This window comes from Calidris pugnax, unplaced genomic scaffold, assembly GCF_001431845.1.
Source record: "Calidris pugnax isolate Ruff unplaced genomic scaffold, ASM143184v1 scaffold105, whole genome shotgun sequence".
Taxonomy (NCBI): domain Eukaryota; kingdom Metazoa; phylum Chordata; class Aves; order Charadriiformes; family Scolopacidae; genus Calidris; species Calidris pugnax.
The window spans coordinates 547,856-564,509 of NW_015090857.1; positions in this window are offsets into that span (position 1 = coordinate 547,856).

Genomic DNA, 16,654 nt, shown 5'->3' on the forward strand with positions numbered 1-16,654 from the left:
CGCCGGGCTTGTGTGCCCCGCAGGGAGGGAGCCCGGCGGGCGGCAGGGAGCCCCGGCGGGGCTTGGGGTGGGGGGGATGCCCTTCGGTGGCCGCTCCCCGGCGATGCGTTGCCTCCCCCGGGCTCCGCGGGAAGGGCTTTCCAAGCTTGCTCTGGTTTTATTCGCCGGTTTTCCTCGTTAAAGTCGTTGTGTCTTGTTTTCTACGCTGAAGCCATAGGGTTTGTGCGGTAGCGCCGTTGTTTGAGTTGGCTGCGCAATGCCGGGCACGGATTTGGGGATGGCTTCTCGGCTTGGTGACATTGTTTCAGCCAGGACGCGGTGGTTTTGCTCTTGTTTTTGCCCTGGTGGCCCAGGATATGCTGCTTGCGGTGCCCTTATTCTGTGTAATTCCCTCGGCTTTCCTTGCTGCAGTTGAACTAGTTCAACTGGAGATTCCTTAAAAAGTTTATAATTTACTCTCTCATAATAACTGCTCGATAACAGTTATTGAGCGCGGGGCCTTGTGGTCCGGCATTTCAACTTTTGCAGAAGTATAACCCAGTAAGTTCTCCTCGTATTTCTGTTTCTTCTGAGGTATATGCTATTTGTTTTAAAAAAAACCACCCTGTTAAACTTGGAACCTGGTGTCCAAAAGAAGTAGTAAAGAATGATGCATAAATCAAAACAACCTATCAAGCCCTTCATTAAGCCTAAGGCAAAGAAATGTACGGTTAGGCCCTTGAGAGAGTCACAAATTCAAATAAGCTCACATTCAGAGGTGGTGAATAATTTCCGAAGTTCTGAGATGTCTTAAGGGAAATCATAGCTCATTAAAACTTAAAAGGGTAGCAGTAAGTGTCTGTCAGCAGTCTTTATATTGTCTTTCCTTAATACATCCTCTCTTGATTTGACTGAAGAGCCCGAGTCCATGTTTTGTTAGAGTGCTGCTGGTTGATAGCTGGGAAATCCAGTCGGAGCGCCGACACATTGAGTACACTTTTGTCATAGCTACCTGTGGTGGTGTTTTTCCTAATAAACATTCGATAAACAAGGTCCGTATTTCTCAAAGGGATGTATATTTATTATTGTTATTATTATTTTTTGCACCTTGCAGTTCGATCTTTTCCCAGAGGGGGGAGGTATCTACTGAGAGTCTGTGCCTGGGCAGGGGAAAGAAAGAAAATGCGTGAAGGACAAAATCGAAAGCATGCGAAGTAAACTTAAAAAAAAAAAAAAAGGAGAATAAAATAGGTGCTTCTGGGCATCGAGTCCAGGCAGAAATTGCATTTTGAGCAACTGCGAGACTGAATAAATGAAGGTGCTCCTGGATATCAATTCCAGGCACAAATTGTATTTTGAGCAACTGCGAGACTGAATAAATGATTAGTTTTCTTGTTCTTTCTTAGTACAACTAGGACTATGTATATTTCAGCGCATTTTTTAAAAGATGAAGGTGAGTTGTCTGTAGGGAATGCTAATGTCAGATTCACACCAGATACCTGGCATTATCCTTCAAAACACCATCTGTCAAGCTTTCTAGAGATTCGTTTTAGAGTCTAACATATGATGACTGTTAAAACGCTTTCATCAAGATAACAGTATAACTACTTAAGGAAGCAAGAATTAATGCCCTGGTTGCTGCTGTGTATAAATAGGGGAGGAAGCTATTTTTCTGGGGGTGCCAGAAGAACATGGGACAGTGGTGTAAGGATCTCTGTAATAGTGTATTTCTAGGATATGTCCGCAATGAAGCATACTTCCAGACTGGGTTTCTGTTCTTTAAAATACAATGTACAATCAGTTAAACCATACCAATAGCAGCCAGGTGTTATTTTTTTGGTATACTAAGCTTTTTTTTTTTTTTTTTTTTTTTGTGCATTAGTGTTTTTATAAAATGACAGAAGAACATGGGACAGTGGTGTAAGGATCTCTGTAATAGTGTATTTCTAGGATATGTCCGCAATGAAGCATACTTCCAGACTGGGTTTCTGTTCTTTAAAATACAATGTACAATCAGTTAAACCATACCAATAGCAGCCAGGTGTTATTTTTTTGGTATACTAAGCTTTTTTTTTTTTTTTTTGATTGCCAGTAGAGTTTGTATAAAATGCCAAAGTGTAGATTTGAAGGTTTTTGTTTCAGAGTTGAGAGACTTGAGCATTTCCTCTGACTTGAAAGTGCTGTGATTTTGCATGTCAGTTGCGAGAACCTGAGGTTGAGAAGAGACATGCTGCTGTCTGAAACTGCAGGACACGCAAGCGATAAGCATTCCAGAACCAGCATTCCAACTTATGAGGCTGGATTTACTTGTGAAGATAAGCCCCTGTGTTTTTCCCCATTAATGTTTTCTTTTTGTTGTTGTGGTTTGCTTGTTTTATATTTGTTCTTGTTTGTGTATATTTGTGCACTTAACTTCGTTTAAAAACAACAGATTGGTTATGTTTTTAATATGTAGGTCTGTGTCCTACAACTTGACCTGTGTCAGATGCACACCTGAGTCAGTAGTTATTCAGCCCTCACTGCTGAGGGATGAATAGAAGTTACTTACCTCAGTCCTTAGCTGGGTAAGAGCCTCCGTGGTGCAATGTGTGGTAAAACCCACAGAAAAGGGACATTTCCTGTGGCAGAGGATTTGCATGCTTAGCAAACAGCACAAAAGTGAGGAAAAAGGTGCTAGTGCTTCTTAGATACAAAGTGTGAAGGTGTAAACCAAGTAATTTCTCTAAAAATCAACGAGGGAATCTCTGGTGGGTTCTGAAAATGAACCCAGTCTCTAAATAGCTAATCTAGTGCCTTAATCAGAAGGCACTAGATTTATTTCCCCCTGGGTCATTACCTATTTCATTTAGAAGTAGCTCCTACATGATTATTACACTATTAGAAACGGAAAAGCCATTTGTGAGTCATCTGTTAGAAGAACTTGTGAAGTGTGAGTGGTTGGTGATATTTACCTCAGTCTGATTTATCCAAACTTTTGCCAAACTGAACATCGTTATTCTGACAATATAACCCAGTCAGCAATGAAAGCAAAGGACCTCTTTTAATTGTAATAGGTAGCCGAACTCCAAATAAGAGGCAAATCTCTGTATGTTGGAGAGGGCTTTTCTGTACTAACTGAAGTATTTTGTGTACCAGGATGTTATAACAGCTGGAAGAATCACAGTTTCATGGATGATTTTAAGTTGTTTTATTGTAAACTGGTTGCAGGTAGTTATTTTCTTAGATAAGATTGCGCTGCTTCTAGTGAGGAGGCATCCTGATCAATGTATGAAGTCAGATAATGCATATTCTTGAGCAGTGCCTTTTCTACTTTAATTTTGCTTCTGCCACGGTGCACTCTGAAGCTCCAGTGAGAACCGAAAGCTCTCTGTTCTAGTGCTGCCTTCGATGGTAGCTAATGAGCTGCTTATGTGTGCTGGTTTGCATGTATGCAAATATTTATTGCTTTGTGTAAGATATCTATGATCATGAATATAAAATTAAATGTGTGACTTCATCTGTGAAGGTGTGGATGACATAGAAAGCTACAACTGGCCGGAACCTTTTGGTAGTTCAAAATTTGTTTTATATCAGTGTTATTTTTAATAAGCTAAGGTGTCAGCTAATTGTCTATAAACTTTTTGGGACAATCAAATTTTATAGGTATTTATATGCGTGTGACTTGAGAATATCTTGCACAGTACATTATTAAAGCCAGCTATGTGTGTTGTAATATAATAATAAAGGAAAAAAGTCCTGTTGGAAAGAGCTGGCCAAAGTAAGAGCATCTTTCCCCATGGAAATATCAGCATTACTTGGGTAATGAGGTAGCTAATTTCTCTCTATGTAATGACAGTGCAATTGACCTCAGACTTTCAGCTGGCATTCTGAAGGCAATGAGAATCGGGCCTTTAACTGAACTTAATCTTGAGTTAAGTCTCTAGATGATTCCACGTGGCATAACATGAGTTTGTTAAACCCCCACTCATGTCAATTAGACTCGTACAGCTTAGCGTCATAAAGCTTCTTGTAGGACAGGGCATGATTATTCAAAAGGTGTGTGACTACTTAGTCCTTACGCTCAGTCAGCGCTAGTACGGTCTTTCACACAAGCTTGCAAGAATTATTCTAGCTAGTCTGAAAACTGTTGATGTAATGCAAATTCATTTTGGTTTATGTTCAGGATTTCAACTAATTTGTTGGCTTATGTGGGTTTTGGATTTCTTTAGACTTCTGGAGGTGCATTTGCTTTTCATATATAAGGGCAGATTTAATTTATAACTCTACGTTTCTATTAAAAACCTAGGGCAATAATAAGGTCACTATATTAAAATTCTTTTTTTTTTGGCAATACAGAATATGACAATCATATTCTTAGCCCACGGTATGAAAGGCTGTTGATCAAGCCTGTGACCTGCTCAGGCCTCTGATACTTCTCATTTTTTATCAAATTTTCCATTGAAAGCTACTTGTGGAAAATATACTTCCAAATTTATTACTTTACTCTGTCTAAACAAGCCTTTGGATTAAAATTAGATTAACATAAAGTGTTAATGTAAACTCATACATTAATATCAATCTGTGGGCAGTCACTTTTCTGCTTATTGTTTCTTTTTTTCCTGGTGTTTACACCAGATGAGAAGAAAAACAGTGTTCACAAAATACTTTGTATTAATCATGGTTTACTTTGCTGTCCCAGGAAATGCAATGTAAATAACTGGAAGATTGACTCGGGAAACATGCTAATATTTGGAGCGTGTATTTTAGGTATCTTGCTTTCGTTAGAAGCTAGATTTATATATCTATCGTTTGGATCATTTTCAATAAAAAAGGAGTATCATCAGTACAAACTCCAGATGAATGCAGGGTTCTTAGGATTTCTATAGAGCAGTGATGTGCTAGGCATTACAGGCTTGCTTTAAAGCTCACTAAAGTTAATGGGAATCTTTCTATTGCCATTAATGGGCTATCAGGCAGTCCTTATACAAATATAATACATTGACTGATGCAGCTAATATCTTTGTAATCACGAAACTCAGTAGAATATACTGCAGGTTTTAGAACTGACTGGTGAGTTCTGCTTTCTTAATGTGGTTGGTTGTTTTTTTTTTTAAGGTGAATAGGTTTGGTTTTTGTCATGGTGTGACAATGTGGTACACGTTTGTAATCTTAGGAAGTGCTTTTTCCTTGCAGAATGTAATACAGATGAATCCGAGGCAATAACCAGATTTAGGGAAGACAAAATACTTGAAACATGTTAGAAAGAATATGACAAAGCAACCTTTGTAAGTGTTTATATTGGCTCTAAGTTGTTAGTCATAAAAGGTGAGCTTGTTTAAGAGGAGAGGAAAAAAAAAAAAGATAGATGGGATTAAAAAAAAATTCTCTCCCTTTCAGACATCTGAAGCATCTTAGGACCATTTGATCTGTGATCTTAGAAAATATGTACTTTGAAACACAGTAAATTCTCTCGCAGAGAGGGAGCACTATAAATGCAATAACTGAAGGTTAGATTCTGATACCCTTGTGTTAAAAAATAAAAAAATAAATAGGGCTTCACTCTTTTTAAATGGTGCTATTTGACTCAGTGGAGCTGCTTAAGGCTCAATTCAGTGCAAATAAGAGAATTTACTATCAACTGTTTAAGGGAAGGTCAAAGGCATTTGCTCTGAGGTTTATCTGGATGGCCGTAGCCTCATCAGCACAGTGCACTGGTTTTTGGCAATATTAATGTTTTCGTTGGAAGGAAAAGAGCATTTTTTATTTGTTCTGGGAAGTCTTTTAGTAAATTTCTTTCATACTTAGTCTCCTTGGTGTATTCGTTCAGGGAACACCTACTGTAATTGTCCATCTCTCTCTCTTTATGCCTCAAAGTAGATATTTTTAAACTCAAGGATTTGGGAAATTGATCATATTTGCAGTCAGTACCAAGAGAAGGCATTACAGCTGGATAGCTGAGTAGAAGATCCCAGTCAACTATTAACTTCCCAAGTACGGCACACCTATGTAGTGTGTAGAATAGGAGAGTGGCCATTCCTAACCAGGAGGTGGCATAATCGGGCTCCACATGCCAAAACAGAGCTGCATATCCTAGCACCTTCTGGGAAAAGGCTAGTTTGGCCCAACAGGTATATCAAATTCTTATGCATTGGATGCGTGTTTTTCTCCTGTAAGCAATATGCAGACAACATATGCTGACAACCAGATTTGCTGGGCTATTTAATAGTCTATAATATCTGATATGATCGGGAGTGACCAGTGCATAAAACTCCCAAGAAAGGCTGAATGTTTACCTATAGCCCTCCAAAGCAAAGCCGTGAGAATGAAACTGTTCCTCCATGACAACTGAGGACACAGGTTTCATGCTCAAAGTATGAGATGTGTTGGATTTTAGCTTAGAATGTGTAAATGTAGCTGGTTTTTTTGGTAGTTCCTCTCCAAGCTTTATTAAAATAGGAATATATCACACCTTTCTGTGCCTTGCAGCTGTACCGCAGGCTAAACGTACTGTCTGGATGAGACAGTGTTTTCTTGACCTGCAGGGTCACTGCAGTTATCCAACATTTCAGTTTAAGGTACCTTTTCAAAAATGAGCAGTTTTTAACTGTTTCAATTTAAATCTCCTTCCTCCAACAAGCTGCTGAATTTGAAGGAGAATTCAGTGTCCTCGCAGCTGACCTCAGAATATACTTTTTAAAAGAAAAAAAACCCCAACAACATTGAGAATAAACAAATAATAAGGAAAGTGTTTTCCTTAATGATTTGAGGCCTTGATAAAGTGTGTATGATCGGAAAAATAAAAAACTGATGGTTTGCATGTTGATGCTTCCTAAGTGATGTGAAGGGATGCATTCATCTTCTATTCACAGTGCATTTTTCAATCCTTGGATGGATGTTGTAGCATAGGGTTACAAACATTTAAAACAAAGTGTGTAAAGTAGGGAACTTTAATGGTTGCTACAGTGTAGTCCTTGGCTGTATAAACAAATAAGGACTTGAGCAGTCTGACCAGAGAAATGGAAAACCTTGCCACCTGGGTAAAGGTCTGAGGTGTATAGTCCATGGAGTTTCTTCCTTGTACTCCATACCTTCAATGCAAACCTTCTACAGCTTCCATCTGTAAGATGTAGTCTAATGCTGAATTTCATTCTAGTCTTTGAGATCTCCAAGTGAAAAGGTCTTTATAAGAAATGTGTGTGATTCTTACTACTTTTAATGTGAAATTATTCTTTTAAAATTTGCAGGCAGAAATAATGCTGGTTGCTACAATCCTCTGTAAATCCTGTCATATTTTAATTAGAATCCTGCTGGAAATGAGTACAACTATTTCCTTATCCTATAAAGGACTGAAACTAATAAAAACTATGAAGAATTATCTAAGACTTTCAGCGGATTAAAAATCTCCAGTCGTGTCGTCTACCCCCCCTCAATTCCTGGAATAATTTATGACTCTTCCTGATTTTGCAAGTTTTGCTGTTAAAATTGAGGGGGTTTAGTTTGAATACTGAAAAATTTATCAAGTGAAACTCATAATGATGCTACTACAGTAATATTGAGGATCATCCACATTTAAATAAGATGATACAAAGTTTTGATGCTCTGATGTGGCTGCATGTTGTATAAGCCAAGACATCTTTAATGCTTCAAATGCTCTGCTGGCAGTGGGCATTCCTGTCTGTTCTTCTTGGGTTAGCATGATCCAAAGCCTAAAAGACATGGGGTAGGTCACTCCTGCCTTTGAATTTCTCTGCACCTGCTGAAGTGTTCATCAGATCCTCTCGCACCTATTTCTTACTGTAAAGGTTACATGAAAAGAAGTAAACCTCAAAAGCTTTTGGTTTGTAAAATACTTTGAATTCTGGGAATTGATGTAGCTGTTGCAAAAAAGTAGTACCTCATGCTAGACTATAAAATATTTGTTAAAATCTGCATTCCTCCTTTTAGGTCTGCTTTGGATCTGGAAGGAAAAGAATTCTACTTTTATAGTAGAAGCAGTTCAGATTTGCTAACTGAAGGCAGGAAAACAAAGCTAGGGATCAAAGCCGATGGCTCGTAATCAGTCAGCTTCCGAATTAGAAGAAAAATTGTTTTCTTAGGAGGTGTGAGCACTGGAGAAAGAAAACAAATCCCCTCTTGGCATATTCCTCTAGTTTAATGCCCCCTAATGGATTCAAATGTACATTTCAAAGTTCTCTTTCAAATGCTTGAAGTTGAAGAACTTGCCATGAAGTCAAGGACCATGTGTGTGTTTTGAAAGTGGGGTTTTTTGTGTTGAAAAATTTAGAGTTGTCTTCTTACCTATCACTGTGTAAATTTTTATGCTACGTATTTCTGATAACATAGGCTCATATTGCCAATTTTTCTGAATATTTCTAAGCAAATTTGTTTCTTGCTTTTTGTTGTCTTTTTTTTTTGAGATTGCTGTAAGAACTTCTTGGTATCATCTGGGGGTTGTGCCATGTATCCTCTGGCGTCGGAGCTCTAGCTGGGAAAAGAGTGAGACTTTATTTTTATAAATATTTAGGACTATGCTGTTTTGCTGCAGCTATGAAGCTGGCTCCCTGACTTTCCAATTTGCAACTTAAACTGATTTTTCCCCAGTTCTGCTGAAATGAGTAGCACCAAACTCTTAAGTGATTTACTGACTTATCTGTAGACGTTTGAAGGGTAAATTAAGGAATGATAAAGTGAGGTAGAATTCGAAGAGACCTTTCTTCCTCCCTGTCTTCGGTTAGCTGTTCAGCAGGGAAATGGAGAGTTAATTTTGGTAAATGATACTTATTATCCCCGTGTATCCATGGAACTGTAGAATCATCTAATAGATGTAGCTTTTCACAAATACATATTTGCAGTTATGTCACTAATATTTGTATGCAAACTAGCAGGCTTTACTTTAGCCCATTGTAAAATTTGAAGGAGCTTTTTCTTCATACTCACAGATCAAGGTAAATATATGAGTTATGTATCCATTTATTGTTATGTTCAAAAGCCATTGGCAGGTAATCTGCCATTCTCGTTTCTTACATTACATAGACTCTTTTTCCTCATCCTACACATTGCTATTTAACAAGATGATTGTCCTCTCTCTGTAAATATGCTATTGCACAATGTCCTGTAAGTTATTCAGTTTTGTTTGTCAGAGGTCTTCCAGATGCTCTGTTGCTGCTCTTCCTGGACTGGTTGGTTTGTTCGTCGCTTGCTGCAAGTGGGTTACTGTAAACATCAACGGATCAGGTTGTACAAAATCCTGTAAGAAATAGTTTAGTGACTAGTGGAAAATCAAAGGAGTCCATAGGGCAGCAGGGAATGTGGGGAAACAGATGCTCATGTTACCTATTTTGTTACTCTTCTTTTTCTGGAAGACTAAACTGAGGTTATGTGGGTATACGATAGTTTAAGTTGAGTTGTGCATCACAAAAAGATGTTCACTCAGTATCAGCTTGTTAGAATATGCAAACCATCTATTCCAGTGTGAAAATACTCTTGCTGCCCCGAAGTGTATCAATAATCTGAAATGATATGTTTGGTGCAAGTCAGAAGACTAAGTTTTTTTTCCACTACTACAAAGACTTTGAGATAATGTCCTTTTTTTTTTTTTTTTTTTTTTTTTCCAATAAGAAATGTTTGTACTGTCGACTATCCAAGTGCTTCTTGTGGTGGGAGTGGACAATGTCTTCATCAGAAAGCAGATATGGACCAGCTTAGTTTAGACAGAAAGCATGAGCTTGATGTGATTCTGCATCCATCAAAATGCTAAGAAGTCCTCAGTTGGAGATAGCTAGAAAATAATTAGAAGCTAATATGAACTTTTGCCTACAACTTTCCAATCTTGACAGTTCACCTCTGTCCCTTCTCACAACCTTTAAAGGTTTTCTATAAATAGTGAGAAAGTAGGATGGAGAGAGGGAAGAATAAGGAAAAAGGAACAGAAAATGCAGGAAAAGTGGAAAAAGGAGAGAAAAAATAATGGGAGATTATAAGGGAAGTGGAGAGGGGCATAGCAGTACAGAAAGGATATAGAGAATACAATTAAAACAACAAAGGGAGGAATTAAATTCTGGTTTAACAGGTGTAAAAGTGTTCAGTTACTTTAGCTCTAAGAAACTCATGAAAGCTGGAAATATCAAACATTTAAAAAGGACTTCTGGAAGCTTTTAATTACATTTTATTCAATTAAAATGGATAGATAAAAGCAGCATTTGAAAATGTTGTTGGTTATTTGAGAAAAAGTAGAATGAAGTTTAGCTCTTTCTGACAAGCTCCTGTTATGAAATACAACATTATGTAATTGTTGAGTTCACAGACACACTATAGGTGTCTGCCATACAAAGATATGTATTAAATTATACATTAATTAAACAAAACAATCTATTTTGCAGAGATGCTCCTCATTTTATACTAAACGGCAAATGAGATCTTCCTTGTAGTGGCATTTACAGTGCTTTTGGAATACTATGGTTAGCTAGTTAATAATTTATTTAGGGTCTTTTATTTTAAAAGGTAGTGCTGTAACATTGAACACATTGAAGTTTTAGGTAGGGAGTTGCCTTCTTTCTTTGCAGAATAGAGCCTTCAGACTTTGGATTGGAGTGTGCTAGTGTTACGAGCTGTGAACTTGGACTTCTATTTATTTGTATCACTGGCCTTCTCATCACAGATGAGAAGGATTCCCCAAATTCTGCCTTTTCAGTGCTGCTCCCCCCACTTGTTTCTCTGCACTGCTTTCCCCTGGTAACTGACGCCTCCCCCAGCCTTCCTCTGAGCAGCAAATACAGAGAACTTCCCAGCATCTGCCACTTTCATTCTGTTTTATACTCTTCTCCTATCCTCAGAAGCTCTGTGAAGAGGAGGAGGTGTTTTATTTTTTTCCATGGAGACTTGAGCTGGGAGTAAAGCTGGCAGCTTTATTGGAGAAAGGTGTCAGGAACGTCGAGCAGAAGGCGTTATGGTGAGGAAAAAGGCAGGTGACTGGGTAGTGTATCTTTAGGAGAGAGGAGGATTAGTTGGGGGGGAGCCTCAGAAAGACGGAGCAGAGCACATGGAAAATGTTGGAATGAAAATTAAATCGGATACTTTTAATGTACTTTATGGATACTTTTTATATACTCTTTAAAGGCATGTTTATCCAAGTAATATACTTCACTTGCTACATGCCCTACTTAGCCATACAAGTAGATAAATGGTTACTGGGTGTATATATTTCTTTTCCTACCAAAGAAAGTGATCCATACAATATAATAGTGGTAGCAGGGCACTATTTTATGGAAAATAATCTGCACTTCCATCATTTGATTATTCATGTTTGATCCATACCCCAGTGGATGCATAATTCAGTGTAACACTGCTAATGCTGCTTTGAAAAGAAAATGGTATTCTCATGGTCATGCGTGCTTCAAGGATGAGTGTTCCAGAAATAGTGACTTCTGTAGGTCTTGCATCCATAAAGATAAGCTTACTCAGGTGTTGGAATTTCCAAGCATTCTGATGCATCCCCAGATTAAATGTAATTCATCTTCTCATGGAAATGTGGTTCAGAGCACATGAGTATTACCACACCTGGAATTATGTAGTAACTTCTCAGGCCCAGGATGAGATGATGGTGAATGTTTTATCCATTCTTATGGGGTTTCACAGAAGAAAGGTTAGATATGGTGAAATTATATTGAGAAAGTGTTCAGTTGTGGAGGTTGCAACTGATCAGAGTGCAGCAACCTTCACAGTGAAGTGAGCACCAATTCACAAGCAGGAGACTGTCTGATGTCTTTAAAACTAACTCCATGCTATCTGTAAACCGAAACAAAAAATTTTATAGATGATAAAACCAGCTTCAAACTGCAAATAGTAAAAAGATTGCATAAAGCAGTGGATTGAAAAAAAAAAAAGGGGACTTGATTGGCAATTCTGAGGTAAGATTGTTTCTCTGTAATATGAAGTTTTGTACCTTACTGGCTTGCATGGTAGAAGAAAACAACTGAAGGACTCTAAATGGGTCATTTAAGTTTCAGTTAACTTTAATTTTATTTTGGGTAACAAATGTAATTTAAAAATATATATGCACATTTCATAACACATTGGAAGGCCATGTTACAATTTATTGTAAGGCTTTTCTGGTTAGCTTTAGCAGTTGCAATATTGCTCAGTAAAGGATAATTCAGGTTCATCCACTGGTTTAAAATAAAGAAGTGGACTGAAAATTAGGAGAAGATCCAATGCAATAAAACTCTTTTCCCCCCTGCCCCATTTCCTAGCAGACTCTGCTCTTTTTGTCAGAGACATGAAATGAGTAACCTAACTGAGATTTTGGGCAAATTGTTTGTCTTCCTGTTGCTGGCCTTAACGTGTGTAGGTATGTATTGATTGCGTGTTGTATAGTGCTACTCTCTCCCCTCTCACGTGCTTTTGTTTGTTTCTCAAGAAAGCAAGGATTTCACATAGAGAAGCGATGCTGCGTGTTGTAGTCTTGTCCCAGCATTGAGTGGGGTGAAGATTAGAGCTGGGGCTTAAGGACATATTTAACCAGTTTGATTTAAATGAAATATTGACCATGTCTAACATTCCAGGTAGAATCATGGTTTGTTCACTTTTCTTTTCTTTTGTAAATTAAAATCCTAGGGGATGGATTCCTGCGTTAGTTTCTGGCAGTGTGAGCCTTACTGCTAACAATTTTTGTCGAACTGTTTTCTGCTGACGTTTTCTTCACGATTTGTACCGTTTTTAACAGAATTGAATGTGGATCAGAGTCAAAGTCCAGAAACACTTCAAGAGGCATATTTTTATTTTAACATTATTTTTTCACTGTTTAAAGTCAGGGATATTGACAACTTGGGGTCTGTCTTAAGCCATAGTTCCCTGTACATTACTTAAACAAAACTATGGCTTACTACAGTACATCCTATGTCAGATACAGCAGATAATAAACTAAGGGAATTGATCTGCAAGATCATATTATGCATAGTAGCATCTTCTCATTAGGTTATTTCAGGAAAGGGAGAACAGTCATCTAGAAAAAAAGCAGAGTCTTACAGCTTTATCACACAGAATTACACAGAATCACACAGAATTGTAGTGGTTGGAAGGGACCTCAGAGATCATCGAGTCCAACCACAAAAAAAAAAAAAAAAAAAAAAAAAAAAAAAAAAATTTGTACCGTTTTTAACAGAATTGAATGTGGATCAGAGTCAAAGTCCAGAAACACTTCAAGAGGCATATTTTTATTTTAACATTATTTTTTCACTGTTTAAAGTCAGGGATATTGACAACTTGGGGTCTGTCTTAAGCCATAGTTCCCTGTACATTACTTAAACAAAACTATGGCTTACTACAGTACATCCTATGTCAGATACAGCAGATAATAAACTAAGGGAATTGATCTGCAAGATCATATTATGCATAGTAGCATCTTCTCATTAGGTTATTTCAGGAAAGGGAGAACAGTCATCTAGAAAAAAAGCAGAGTCTTACAGCTTTATGGTTTGATTTGTCTTGTCTCCTCCCCCCCTTCCCAATCAATTTAATAAAAATTTTGCATCAAGTGGCATTCCAGGGAGATGATTTTTTTTTTTTATATATGACAACAATAAGTTGGTTTTCCTTTTGTTTGACTTTTTTTGACATGGGCTATAAGCCGTAGTGTTTTTTTCAATAAAAATATTAGTTTGATAAATTTCAATGGATGTTTCATAATCTGTAATCAAGGTGATGTTCATGTATGCATTTTTGCATGTTTTTTTTAGAAATTGTTATCTCGAAAACTTGGAGCAAAATTTTGTTCTGTACCAAGGGTTTTACCTGAAGTCCTTAAAGTGCTTGGCTTTAATGCTTTACCCTAATATAGCAGGTGAGAATTTATTCTGCCTGCTGTCTTCTGAGAAGCACTCTTCTCCTCAGTAACACTGGCAGTACGTGTCCATGTTTTATGTGAAACCACATTATTTAGGGACTTTGCTCCACTCTGGTTTTCCTCAAATTCTGAAGAATTGTAACCGCCAGATCTTTCCAGACTGATTTTATTGTGACTTTTAGCTCAAATTGCCATGAGAACATCTAGTTTGATATTTGTGTCTCCTATTGAATCCTGCTTAGGTATAGTAACACTTTGTTTTCATTTCAACCGAAATACAGAAGCTGTTGACCCCTTCAGCTGTTGTAGGTGGGCTATTTCAGTGCTCTCAAAGATGTCACATAGCCATTTTGGTCATGTTTATTCCCCAGTAGTTAGAAAATGGAGATAGTTTCACTATGCAATTTCTTTTCTTGTTACTCTGAATTTGGATTTGCTTGCTGAGTGTTTTGGAGAGGAGTGGTCACATCACTGATTGCTTCAGATGGCTGGAGGAGGTGGGATTTTGTTACACCGTTCACTATCCCAAGGCACCGTTCTACCTTTCTATTTGTCTTGGGGGGCACACAGCTTAGTTATTTTATCTTTTTTACGGTGATCTCTGTTCAACTTACTGTGTTAATTTTTTCTCTTGAACATCCTACATTTGCTTCTTGAGTGTTAACCCAGTTCTCCAGCTTTTCCCAGGGATGTTCCAAATCTTTGAGGATTTATGTAGTTTATCTAAGTTTTATTGTCCTCAGCCTCAAAGAAGTGGTCTTCCTGGGAGACACCAATGGGTGTATTATACCTTGGGTTACTGTTTGCTGCAGCATGTAAATTCCATGGCCTTTTAATTTAACCACCAGTCTCCTCCCATGTGAGGTTTGGCTCCTCTTGTAGCTAAATTCAAAGTAGATGGATTTATGTGCCAAGTTCAAGCTGTTCCACTGCAACCTAACACTAGATCTTCAAACAGTCTTTTTCTGAGCATCTTGCCCCAGATTTCAATTTTAGTTTCTCTCTTACTCTACGGTGGTTAGTCTTCCTACTGTTGAAAAACATGTTCTTCATCCTTAGGTGATATTCACATTGTTCTACGTTGTCAATCTTCTTTTAAACAGTGTAGAAAAATATAACTGGAGTTTAGTATTCTTCATTATTTTTAGCAACTTCGTATTTTCTTTCCTTTGCTTTAAATGAAGTTTAAATTAGTTTAAATGAAAACTATTAAAAGTGTTAAGAGCTTCTGAAGCTGAGTTTTGGGAGATATGACGTCACTGACATTTTATGGGAGGGAAAAAGCCTACTTCAAAAGTTTTTTTTTTTTTTATTTTTTTCATGCTAGAAAGCACTGAGTTCTATCAGAGACTAGGAGTGGTGGAATCAAGTATGATTATTCAAGAAGATAATAAATGTCAAAAAAAAATACATCAGATGTTGCTTGGCTCAGAACCGAAGACACAGATAAGAAAACCCAAAACTTTTTGGTAAAAGTGGTAGGAAAAAAACTTAATCTTTTCTAAAAGGTGCCACTAAATTATACTTTGCTAGTCCACAATACAGTTTGTCAGGGAAAATAAATTGGGCCACACTTGAATGTTGAGAGGTTTTTTCCTTTGAGGGTTTTTTATTACTTTCCTGAGTTCAAGAGTAAATGTGACTATCTTACGGATATTATTGTGGTATTCATGTCATCTGAGACAAATTCTTATTTTGAATGAATTTTGACTACAGCTAATTTAAATATTCCCAAAGCTCTCTAACTTTAAAAGTACAAAACTTTCCATATTAACTGTTTCTTTACAAAATCTCCACTTTGCTAGATTTTTTTTTTTTTAGCAAATGTACTTTCATGTGGACATGATTATTACACCATTTGCTTTGAGTCAATTTGACTAACAGCAAAAAATAAAAATGTTTATGATGTTTATGCATTCAAATACGGAAAAGAAGGAATCTCCTCCTAACTAGACACCAGGAGAAAAGAATGGAATAGAATGATCAAGGGTAACTTACAGGATGTAGCTTTTTTTCCCTTCTATGCATAGTTAATAACTTAATTTAGAGATTGGAAAGAGTAAGGCTTTTCTAAAATAGACTATTCTAAATCTAATAGTACTGTTACGGATTCAGAATCTGGTCATGAGGAGATTGCACTGTACAGTATGCAGTCACCTGAATATTGTGGATTGCTGTACAAATGCACCACACAATTTAAATCTGCAGTATCTGCCTGGTCCTGTATTCTTCAGTGTTAAGTGCATTATTTTATTGCTTGTTTTAAATTGCATTGTGATACGGGGTACCTCAAACAGCTGTCCATTAAGGAACACTCCAAGTAGTGGAACTTGGGTAGAAAATACAGTGTGTGAATGGGAAGTAAATAAGGTATTTTGAGCACGTTTATTCTATTGGCTACTCGATTGGAAATGACATGGTTTCTTCAGTGGTCTCCAAAAATACATTCTTGGCTGCTGATTCTATTGCACAGGTGGCTTCTGGAGTCTCTGCCTATAGGTAGAGACAGAGGAGAGCAATATTTTAACTTTTTTTTTTTTATATATAACAACAAAGCCTTTTCCAAAGCTTAACAAAAAAAGTATTAAATAATTATATCGTATCCCTAAGTTGGGGAATTAGATAATTATTCTGTTACGGTTTATCACTTAAAAGCTTTTGCTAAATAACTCATTATTGCTCAGTAAAAGCAAGTTCTCTAAACTTGCTTTCAGAACTGCTGACAGTATCCGCATTATATTGCTTCTGCCTTCAACTACAGTTTGTGCAGAGTACTGCTAGTGATATCAAAGTGATTTTTAGATTTTGAAAGGCTGAAGTGTTTTTGAGCTGATCACTTGCCAAAACATAAAGTTT